Below are 12,481 nucleotides of genomic sequence, written 5' to 3' on the forward strand. Positions count from 1 at the left end.
AGTTCTTTGTTCTACTAATCAAATTAACATAAAATATTAACAAGACCAAAAAAATTTAATTTTGTATATATGGGTGACCCATAAGATTATGAGACCCAAGGACAAGCTAGGTAGTTGAGGTTTGTATGCCATCTTGAATTACAGAATGGAAAAGGGACCTGGGGTTTTAAAGGGGAGGAGGATGATTCACAGGACGATAAGGAGAGAAGATGTATGGTAATTATATTTTTGTCCTGTCATACAGATAGGTCATTCAGATAAAAATGTTACCTCTTGGTAATAGCTTTCTTTCTGTGCCAGGCCTCTACCTAAATTCTTTTAAGTAGTTTCAAGGAGAGGTAAAAGTTATTCCTGAGTCTGCTGGCTCTTGACTGGCTTCAGCTCAAAATGGTTTACATTTTGGGAAGACTTGTTCTGAACACCTTCAGTGTAAGAAGGGAGGGATAAGGAACGTACTGTGGTGATAGATACTTAACACACAGCTCTTTTCTTTCTGTAGAAAGAAAAAGCCCTGATTTTCAGCATTTTCTGATTTCCATGGGATAACGGCCAATTTCAGGCTACCAATTTGACATTATTGAGCACAGAATTGGAAGGACCTGAGTAGTAGCACAATATTATGTTGTTTCCATCATACACATATAATAGGCATTAATAACTTCAAAAACATAGTTAACAATAAAATATAAGAAATTAGGGTGCCCGGGCTCAGTTGGTTAAATGTCTGACTCTTGATTTTAGTTCAGGTCTCAATCTTGGGGTCATGAGTTCAAGCTCTACACTGGGTTTCCAGCCTACGTAAGAAAAGGAAAGAAAGACAAAGAAAGGAAGGAGTGTACAATAGTAAAATGGTAAAATGTGAGGATTTGAGAATTTATTACCTTTGTTTTTAATACAATTTATTTATAATTTTATATAGTTTAATTTTTAACAATGGCTCTATTTAACGATGGTCTGGCAAAATTCCTAACAATTTAGCAAAAGGCTCTCACCAAGCCATAAGAGACATATCTGGTATACCACTGGAGATTAGTTAATAATTCTACATCAGCAATTACCACAGATCTCAGAAAAGGCTTTCCAGTAGTTATGCCACTTCAGGGGAGCAGAATTTGCCACTTCAAGATATGCTACCACCTCCACTAGCATTTCCAGCTAGAGACAAAAGAAGTTGACATGAGGGGTGGGGAGTCAGTTATCAGGCAAAGCACAGTTAACAACAGTTAAGTAGTTATACAAATTTAAGTCAGCTGCTCTCTCCACTGATAAGAATTTCTAGAAATGTAGTCATTCTTCTTTTCCTGCTCCAAGAGAGGGGGACACCCCTAGAAATGGAGATTTTCCTTAAATTTCCATTTAAGGCAATGGTAGTTTGGGCCATTTAAGAGTTACTAAGTTTTTTCCTAAGTCTCTCCCATGTATACAGGAGGTATGTACGTTATTAAACTTGTGTTTGTCTTTTTCTCCTATTAATCTATCTTCTGTTATAGAGGGATCTCATTCAAAATCCTAGAAGGTAGAAAGGGAAATTATTTTTCCTCCCAACTGCATAAAAATGGTACAGTTGCATGGAGACATTCATATCCTGCATGGCTGCTTGGGTCTGAGTCACCTCTGGCAGCCTTATTCATTTAGCCAAGTCCTTGCAAATGGGGCCATTTCCTATGGTACCAGGACCTGACTTGAAAAAGACTTAGGAGTCTTACTTCCAATATGCACTACCTCCTTTCAAGACATTTCTCTCTTGATCCAGTGCTTAACTATGTATCTATGTATCAATTAATTTTATCCTTTTCTCTACTTTTTATGTATTTAATAACCTAAAAGTGCAATCAGACAAATAGCCAGGAAATGTTAATCACATATGCTGTGCCATAGACTTTCGGAAAATTATAAGGAAGAGTACAATAAAATCCCCAGCCCTGAAGAACTCTATAATCTAGGCAGAGAGGTAAGACTAACACTTCAATCACAAAAGCAATAAAACATAGAGGATGTGTGTAATAAAAGGTGAAATGTTATGGCACAGACCGTAACTGTCATTGAATTTCAGAGGAGTTGAGAAAGCAAAAGGAAACACAACTGATTTTACCCTCTTGGTTTATAAATACAGAGCTTATGATGATTATTAACCAGTTAAGTGGAAGTGAGGCAGAATCCCACTGTCCTAGATTCCATGCCATCCATTTAATCCACTCAGTACTTGAGCAGCTCTCCTTCCCAGGACACTGTTCTCACGATGACTTCTCCATTAAGAGACAGAGTGCCCGGGGCTCACAAACAAGTTTTAATTTCTTTCTAATCAGAGGGGAAAAAATCCCTAGATTTTAGGTTCAAGAAAAGTTTTCATATATGCTATTAATATATTTGTCTTAATACCAATGCAGTAATAAATTATAATTTTTAATAATTTTTATTTGCCACCTCAAAATGTATCTCTTTGGCATGTGGATTGTTTTAGGCTGATTATTTTTGAGAAACAGAAGGCTCAGGAATCTTTTTTTTTTTCTTCCCTCTAATTGCCTAAAGGAATTAGAGGACCTATTCCAGGAAAGGAGCCATCACCATATGCCTGTCGTATAATATAAAAATCATAGAATATGAACATAGTAGACAGGCGAGAGCTGGCAAGATCTGTTTGATTGAAGTCCTCTCTATGTCCCATACAGGCAAGGCCCAGCAAACATTTGTTTACCAAACATTTACCCTTTTTCACCTTTTTGTGAATTGCTTTACTTTCCTTTGAAGTTCCAGACTTTTATGCTCTTCTCCTTAGTTTAGGAGGGCATATATATCTTATTTTGTCAGATTGTCTTTGGAATCTCTCATATTAATGTGGACTGCTTCCATGTATATAATTAAATTTTATTTTTTCCTGTTAATCTGTCTCATGCCAATTTCATTCTTTTTGTTTCAAATTTTTATTTTTTTTATTCAAGTATGATTAACATATAGTGTAATATTATTCTCAGGTATACAATATAATAATTCTACAATTCTATATGTTTCTCATTGCTCATCAAGACAAGTGTATTGTTATTTACCTTTATCTATTTTACCCATCTCCCACACACATCTCCTCTCTGGCAACCAGTTTTTTCACTGTACTTCAGAGTCTTTTTGTCTCTTTTTTTCTTTGTTGATTTGTTTTGTTTCTTAAATTCCATATATGAGTGAACTCATGTGGTATTTGTCTTTCTCTGGCTGACATATTTCACTTAGCATTATACCCTCTAGGATCATACACATTGTTGAAATGGCAAGATTTTGTTCTTTCTTAGGTTGGAGTAATATTCTATTATCTATATATACACCATAAGTTATGATAAATAATAACTGCATAAACATAAGGGTGCATATATTTTTTGAATTAGTGTTAGATAAATACCCAATAGTGGAATTACTATGTCATATGGTGTTTCTATTTTCACTGGAGTTTTTCTTTTTTTTGTTTGTTTGTAGGAACATCCATATTGTTTTCCACAGTGGCTGCACCAATTTGTATTCCTAATAATAGGACACAATGGCTTCTTTTTCTCCAGATTCTCTCCAACACTTGTTTTTTATTGTCTTTTTGTTACTAGCCATTCTGACAGATAGAAGGTAATACCTCATTGTGGTTTTAATTTGCATTTCTCCTTGATGAGTAAAAGCTGATGCTTCTTTTCATGTGTCTGTTGGCCACCTATATGTCTTCTTTGGGAAAAATGTCTGTTCATATCATCTGCCCATTTTGAATTGAATTCCTTTTTTTTTGGTGTTGAGTTGTATAAGTTCTTTATATTTTTTATTATTAACCCCTTATCCATAGATCATTTGCAAATATCTTCTTCCATTCAGTAGGTCACCTTTTTGTTCTGTTGATGGTTGCCTTTGCTGTGCAAAGGCTTTTTATTTTGGTGAAGTCCCAATAGTTTAATTTTGCTTTTGTTTCCCTTGCTTGAGGAGGCATAGCTAGAAAAATGTTTCTGAGGCTGATGTCAAAGAAATTACTATCTGTGTTTTCTTCTAGGAATTTTATGTTTACACATCTCACATTTAAATCCTTAATCCATTTTGAGTTTATTTTTATATGTGGTGTAAGAAAGTGGTTCGGTTTCATTCTTTTACTTGTAAATGTCCAGTTTTGCCAACACCGTTTGTTGAAGAGGCTGCCTTTTCCCCATTGTATATTATCGCATCCTGCATCATAGACTAATTACCATATAAGTGTGAGTTTATTTCTGGACTCTCTATCCTGTTTTCTTGACCTATATGTCTACATTTGTGCCACTGACATATAATTTTGATTACTAAAGCTTGTAGGATATCTTTCATTCTGGGATTGTGATCCCTTCAGCTTTGTTCTCTTAAGATTACTTTGGGGTCTTCAGTCATTCTATATAAATTTTAGGATTATTTGTTCTAATTTTGTGAAATATGTCATTGGTACTTTAATGGGGATTACATTGAATGTGTAGATTGCTTTGGGTACTATGGATATTTTAGCAATATTGGCTCCTCCAACCCAGGAGCATGGAATATCTTTCCAATTGTATTGTCTTCAGTTTCTCTCATTAGTATTTTATATTTTTGGAGCACAGGTCTTTTACCTCCAATTTATATATATATTTTTTTTTGGCGGAGAGAAGCCCAGGAAGACAAAAGTGTCTCAGGCCCATGATAGTCATAATAAGGCTCTGACTATTTTAGGCACTGGGGAAAAATAAAATGGTTAATAAGGCAGACAAGGACATGCTTTCATTCTCCTTGGGGGTGTGGGCAGGTGGCAGGAACCATTAGGAAGCTAGTAAACAGTTCAAGACGCAAAATAGTTGCAGGCAGTGATAAAGGAAAGGCTATAAGAAAATAAAGCATGGTTTTATACAGAGGAACAAGGTGGGGATGTTTCTAAAAAGAACTTTCTGAGGAAGCTGAGCTCCGAATGATGAGAAAAAGCCAGTCCAGTATAAAGATGCAAAGGAAAAGCTTTCCAGACAGAGGGAACAGCATGGACAAAGATGTTGAGTCAGGAATGACCTTGGTGGGGTGGAGAAGCCAAAAGCCCAGTGGGTTGAAGTTTAGAGGAAAAGGAAAGGAGGAGAACAGAAGAGTTGGAAGTAGTAAGAGGGGCTATTGCATGAAGGCTTGAGGCCTTAAATTGGGTGAAGAGCACAGTGGGAAACCATGGTAGATATTTAAACAGAGGAAAGACAGGATCACAATACACACATCACAATAAGATCACTCTAGGTTCAGTGTGAAGAATTGCCTTGAAATGGGGGAAACCAGTTAGGAAGTCTGTGCATTGATGATTGTGCATTAATGGGTGAGTGATGCTATTCCTGCGTCCGATGGAAGGGAAAGGATTGATCTGGGATGTATTTTGGATATAGAATAGCAGGAGGAGGTGTTGGAAGAGAAGGAAAGAGTATTAGGATGGAAAGAAGCCCTTAGTATGCTTCTGGAGGATATGATTATGCAATTGGAGGAATGGATCATGTTATAAAGAGAATAAGAACTGTATTTCACCAACATGAAAAGAGCTTAGTTTAGATTAGTAGACTATAAAAATATACCAAAGTTAATGGGCTAAAATGCATGTATGCTCCAATTGTAGTTATTTGTAATATTTTGGTATGCAAAAGTTATTAAGAAAAAGAGTAAGTTCTTTAAGTTCATTTTGCTTCTGAGTCAGAAGATGGACTGCATTATGATAATTTTAATTGTCCTGAAATATACTTTATTGAAATATTTTATTGATAAGTGAGCCACATGGGAAAGCCCAATTTTGTATTCAAAGAGTACTTAAAAACAAATGAAACATTTTATAAATAGAAACAAAAGATAATTGTAATGAATATTTCATGAAACATTGACATAATTCCTCTGTATTATAATTGAAATCCACTATGTAAAACTTAAACACAATGAAATGGATAAAAAGTGTTTAAATTAATAGAATCTTATATGTGTGTGTCAGAAGCATGAGAATCATCTGAGGGAAGCCACAGTGAACTTCAGAAATTATTTAACCTTTCTAAGCCCTGTCTTCTAAAATGTGATAATCCTCAGCTCATAGCATAAGGTTAAATAAAATAATTATGTTGTGGCCTCCTATTTCAGTGGATGTATGAACATTTCAGAGATGTGGTCTCTGAAGTTAAAAAAAAAGTCAACAAACTAGTCAAAAAGACAGTTTTAATCAAGTTAGTGTCTTAAACAAAATAGTGGGATAAACAGATTGCAGGACAAAAATTTTGACTACTGTGGAAGAAAACAGCTTTATTTTTCCAGCTTTATTAAGGTCTAATTGACAAATAAAATTGTCACATATATTTAAAGTATACAATGTGATGATTTGATATACATATACTTTGTGAAATGTTTATCGCAATCAAGTTAATTAAGGTGTCTATCACCTAACATAGTTACCTTTTGTGTATGTGTGGTAAGAATGCTTAAGATTTACTCTCCTAGTAAATTTCAAGTGTAAAACAGTTATTTACTATAGTCACAAAACTGTACATTAGATCCCCAGAACTTAGTCATCTTACAACTAAAGGCTTATACTCTTTGACCAGCATATTTTCCCCCACACCCCAACCCCTGGTAACTACAATTCTATTCTCTGTTTCTTTGACCCTGACTTTTTAAAATTTTTAGATTCTACATATAAGTGAGATCATACAGTATGTATCTTTCCCTGTCTTACCTACTTCATTTAGCATAATGTCCTTTAGGTACATCCATGTTGTTGCAAATTGCAGGATTTCTTTCTTCCTCCTGGCTGAAGAATATTCTGTGTGTGTGTGTGACATCTGTATCCATTCATCCATTGATGTACAACCAGATTGTTTTTGTATTTCAGCTATTAAGAATAATGCTGTAATGAAAATGGAGGCATATATCTCTTAGAGATAGTAATTGCATTTCTTTTGGATATATACCCAGAAGTAGGATTTATGGGTCTATGGTAGTTCTATTTTTAATTTCTTGAGGGTCCTCCATACTGTTTTCTATAGTGGCTACACCATTGTTCATTCTACGGATAACACAAGGGTTCCCTGTTCTCCACATCCTTGTGAGCACTTATCTCTTATCATTTTGATGAAAGCCATCCTAACAGGTCTCAGTGATATCTCACTGTGGTTTTAATTTGCATTTCCCTGATAATTAGTGATTTTAAGCACCTTTCATAGACTCCCTGTTGGCCATTTAGCATACAACTTGTAAGGAATGTTAAGCCTACTATAATAGTATTGGGTTTTACAGAAAAATTAAGTAATATCCACATTACATTTAATATCTAGATATATGCAATGATATACTGTGAGAATTAAGAGAAATTAAAGAAGTCAGATAGTCTAGTAGTTTCCAGACTTTGGGATTTATAGACCAGGAAATTTTCTGGAAAAAATGAAATAGAAATGAGAAACTGACATAGGATTGGCAAACTTTTGATTTGTTGCTATCATAAGATAAAAGCATCAAATAATCACTATCACCTTCTATTAAATTGAGTTCTTAAAATAAGACATTCTTATGCCAAACTTTTATTTTAAAAACTTACTCAAAAATACAAAACACTGGTTCATGGGTTTTTTGGTGTTTTTTTTTTTGTTTTTGTTTTTGTTTTTGCAAATTACAATCAGTCACAAAATATTGGTTCATATTTTTCTATTTTTTGACACACTATGAAATATTTGTCATGATCTAATTGGCAATTGTTGACATCTATGCCCATTGGCAGTTGAAAATTCATTCAGTACTCCAATTTTTCAAATGATGGGAAACTCACTGACAACAAATCACTGGGTGACTCATCAAGTTTGAAAGTAAAAACAACCAAGATAAGTTTACTTAATATGGTAAAATTTACCATATTATTTCTTATACAGCTTGATTTTTAACTCCTCTTGAAAACACGTGTTCCATAGATATACCTTTTATTTACATATACTATAATTATACCAAATACACATTGTTCTGCTTATTCAAATGGTTTTAGCAGGATCTCATAGATGGCATTTTACTGTGTGTATAACTATGTTAGGGTTACACTTTAAAAATCTGTAGATTTTTCCATAGTTCAGATTAGTCTCCCTCTTGAGAATATTTTGTATTCAATTATTCTTTTGACAAGCACCAGTCCATATTATTTCATGTCTCCTGGGCTACCCGAGGCTGACGTAAGTAGGCACTGTGGTAGGAGAAGATTTGAATGGCAAGGAGAGGATACCCAGAGGGCTCAGAATCAGGGCAAGTAAAGAGGGGTTAGCTTGGTACCACAAAATAAAATGGGAGGTGGCATTTTATCCAAATGCAAGACAAAAAAGAATTGTGCTGACTGTGACAATAGTATTAATAGTTAACTCTCATAATTCTTCTCTTCTTTAAGATAAGAATCGGGTAATAATGAGGTCATGGGAGGTGAGGCTTCTGGGAATGACTTTGAAGAGGCCAGTTAATTCTGTGCTGTAATAAGTTCATAACTGAAGCAGCGATTCTTTTTTTAAAGATTTTTTTTTTAATTTATTTGACAGAGAGAGATCACAAGTAGGCAGAGAGGCAGGCAGAGAGAGAGGAGGAAGCAGGCTCCCTGTTGAGCAAAGAGGCCCGATGCGAGATGGAGAGGAGAAGGGAGTTGAGGGAAATTGGAAGGGGAGGTGAACCATGAGAGACTATGGACTCTGAAAACAACCTGAGGGTTTTGAAGGGGTTGGGGGGGTGGGAGGTTGGGTGAGCCCGGTGGTGGGTATTAGGGAGAGCACGTATTGCATGGAACACTGGGTGTGGTGCAAAAAACAATGAATACTGTTATGCTGAAAAGATATTAAATAAATTAAAAAAAAAAAAAAAGAGGCCCGATGTGGAGCTCGATCCCAGGACCCTGAGATCATGACCTGAGCTGAAGGCAGAGGCTTTAATCCACTGAGCCACCCAGGCTCCCCTGAAGCAAAGATTCTGAGGCTCTATTTTTCTCTTTCATCTCACTCATGATGCTTCAACTCCTCAGTCCACTTCAGCCAAGGAAAATGTACTGGTCTCCTGATATAAATTTGAGAGCTGACAAGGGAGGTTTTGGAAACCATGATTGCTCTAAAGAATGTATGTGAAACCTTGTAAATGATAGGCGATTAAAGTAAGAGATATACTGAAATGTCAAAATTTATTATCCCTGGTCAGAGGGATTATAAGCACTTTTTATTACTTGTTCTTTTCCGTAGTTTTCAGATACTCTCCTATACACATATATCAATTTTACAAGCCCAAGAAACATGTTACATACGCAGAAGGAAAAACAAAAAAAGCACACCCAGCCAGTTTGGACAACTGATTCAATTGAATATAGAGAATTTTGTCAGTAAAAGCAGAATAATTTCCCACAAAGTTCTTATATTTTAAGCACTAATGGAATAATACCTTAAACTAGAATAGAGAGGTGTTTTGTGGGTTACATAAGTAAATTATTTGCTTTATCAAAGGAAACCTGTAAAGTCATTATATTTAATATGCTTAATTCCTGAACTGTGCCTTCTTAGAAATATCATAAGTCTTAAAAAGGAGGCGATATGAACCATAGTTCAGTTTGCTTTGTAAAATTGCAGGAAGTATTCTAAGGAGAATGATGTGGGAGAAGTTATAACACAACTACCTTTGCAGGGACTTAATTTGGCAAGTAGAATCTAGGATGAGTGGAAACATATCAGAGATGTGAGGGCCAGTGAGTTTGAGGAGATTGGTGTGGGTAGAGATACCCTAGCAGTAGAGAGCACTTCCAAAAACTCCTCCACCCTGAGTCACAGATCCCTGAGGCACTCCCTTGCACCTGGGTAAATGTAGATTATTTTTTAGCCAACTCCTGTGGCAATTAGACTCCTGATTCCTGTATAGAGGACAGAATATCCTAGCCATTTGAAAATCAATGTATTGACATTTGAACCCAGCCTTTAAGAGTGATTGACCTATATGGCATATTACAGAGCTGATTTCATTGGAGTTCTTTGGCCTATATTTCTTTAAAGCACTATTGTACATTTTAAAGGAAAAATGTGCCATTGACTGTGTAGGAAGACCCAGTGCCATGTTTATATGTAATCTAAAACAGTATTAATTAGATTAGAACTTGAATGACTAAAACAATTATAAAATTTTTAAATGAAACTAGCACAAAAAATTCTTTAATGTCCTCCATCCTTTTATCCTAAAAAAAGTTGATAATTGGTGACGTGTAATGCTACCACTGAGAAATTGTGTTTCTTTTTAATATTTCTTTTTTGGAAGAAATATTAAGTGTTTACATTAAGTACTTCTACTTATCTCTATGTGATTCTGTGAAAAGACAACAGGTTGACTCTTGTTCCGGTAAAAACACAGCAAAAACCCAATGATATCAAATTTAAAGGCCAAGAAAAATTAATTATACGTGTCAGAAACATGAATGATAATTCTTCACAAAAAAATTTAGATAATAATTGCACTCACAGGACCTCACTCCTGATGGCAAATCACACAGGCTCACTTCTACATGCCAAGGGAATGACTTTATCTTTTAAGTATTGCCTGCTCCCCTTTCATTCTGAAGACTGTGCTAGATGGGAATTTTAAAGTTTGGGGTTATTACATAATCAGCTCAGGAGAAGCAGAGCTGAGAGAGATGTTATGAAACTTCTAATCCAGCTTCCTTGTTTTCATGTTTTTGAGAGGAATGAAAACAATAGGATAGAGGAAAAACTTGAGACTTTACCCTAAGTCACACAGAAAGACGATTTGCTAAGTACATGACCATTACTTATATGGTTTAATTGTTTTTATGACAACCCTTAAAGCCTTGTGTTTCTCCCTCCTTCTTCACTGAATTTCCATTTTCTTTGGGGACTATCATGATTAGGGTAGAATCCTGAGGTAACCACAGCATATCCACAGACCCATTCTGATGGGTATTGAGTATCCAGTATTCCCAGTTCTTTCTCGCTGAGTCCTAGCCTATGAAACACCTGCTCTTATCATTTTTCTCTGTATTGAACACAAGTATGCATATGAGTATGCATAGACCTGACACACTTGTGGCCGTGGGCTCATAGTCCCAATGGACTTAACTGCAATGCTTTCCCTTCTACTCAAGAAAGAACAATTGACTACAGTAGTGATACTCTTTCCAGAAAAAAAAAATACTAAAAAAAATTCATTAATTAAATTATTCACATACTTAAAGATATTTCTAGCCATATCTCCAAACTGACCATGACTATGGGCACTAATATTCCCATTGAGAAGTGTTGCTTTGTAAAGTCACTTCGTTTGATTTAATCATTTGCACAATCTTATGTGGTAGGTACTAATTTTATCTCCATTTTTTACATGAAAAATCTGAAGCTCAGAGAAGTTAAGCAACTTGTCCAAACTCCCACTGGGCAGTGGAGGAAAAGCTAATATCCTAACCCTGGTGTCACTAATTCTAAAGTGCATGACCTTTGTCTTATACTGTGGTTCCTTCTTTAAGAACTAAGTCTTAGATGAGTGATTCCATGCTTAGTTGGAATAAGAAGCTGCAAGCTATATTGCAGAACATCTGACTCCCAGAGAAATGTAGCTTCTACCCTGTCCTCTCTACTATATTTCATCCCACTCCTTAGAAGTAATGATTTTTTTTATTACCTTTCAATTTAAAATGTATGTAAAAACAAATGTGTGTGTTCCTCTCCCTTTCTTTCATAACCAGTAGTATAATACACTATTATATATTTCCCCCACTTTGCTTTTTTACTTAGCTGTACTTTCTGGAAATTCTTCCAAGGACATTCATAAACATAGTCTCAATTCCTTGTACAGTTCCATAGCACTCTACCCAATGTATGTACTAAAGTTCATTTAGCCAACTCCATTGAATCGACATTTGAGTTGGTTTTGGTCTTACTTTCTTTTGTTTTTTTTAATTAATTAAAATTTTTATAAACATATAATGTATGTATGTATGTATGTATGTATTTATTTATTTATTTTCAGCATAACAGTATTCATTGTTTTTGTACCACACCCAGAGCTCCATGCAATCTGTGTCTTCTCTAATACCCACCACCTGGTTCCCCCAACCTCCCACCCCCCGTCCCTTCAAAACCCTCAGATTGTTTTTCAGAGTCCATAGTCTCTCATGGTTCACCCCCCCTTCCAATTTCCCTCAAATCCCTTCTCTTCTCTAACTCCCCTTGTCCTCCATGCTATTTGTTATGCTCCACAAATAAGTGAAACCATATGATAATTGACTCTCTCTGCTTGACTTATTTCATTCAGCATAATCTCTTCCAGTCCCGTCCATGTTGCGACAATAGTTGGGTATTCATCCTTCCTGATGGAGGCATAATACTCCATAGTGTATATGGACCACATCTTTCTTAACCATTCATCCGTTGAAGGGCATCTTGGTTCTTTCCACAGTTTGGCGACTATGGCCATTGCTGCTATAAACATTGGGGTACAGATGGCCCTTCTTTTCACGACA

The sequence above is a fragment of the Mustela nigripes genome, chromosome 4 (assembly GCF_022355385.1).
Source record: "Mustela nigripes isolate SB6536 chromosome 4, MUSNIG.SB6536, whole genome shotgun sequence".
In the NCBI taxonomy this organism is placed as follows: domain Eukaryota; kingdom Metazoa; phylum Chordata; class Mammalia; order Carnivora; family Mustelidae; genus Mustela; species Mustela nigripes.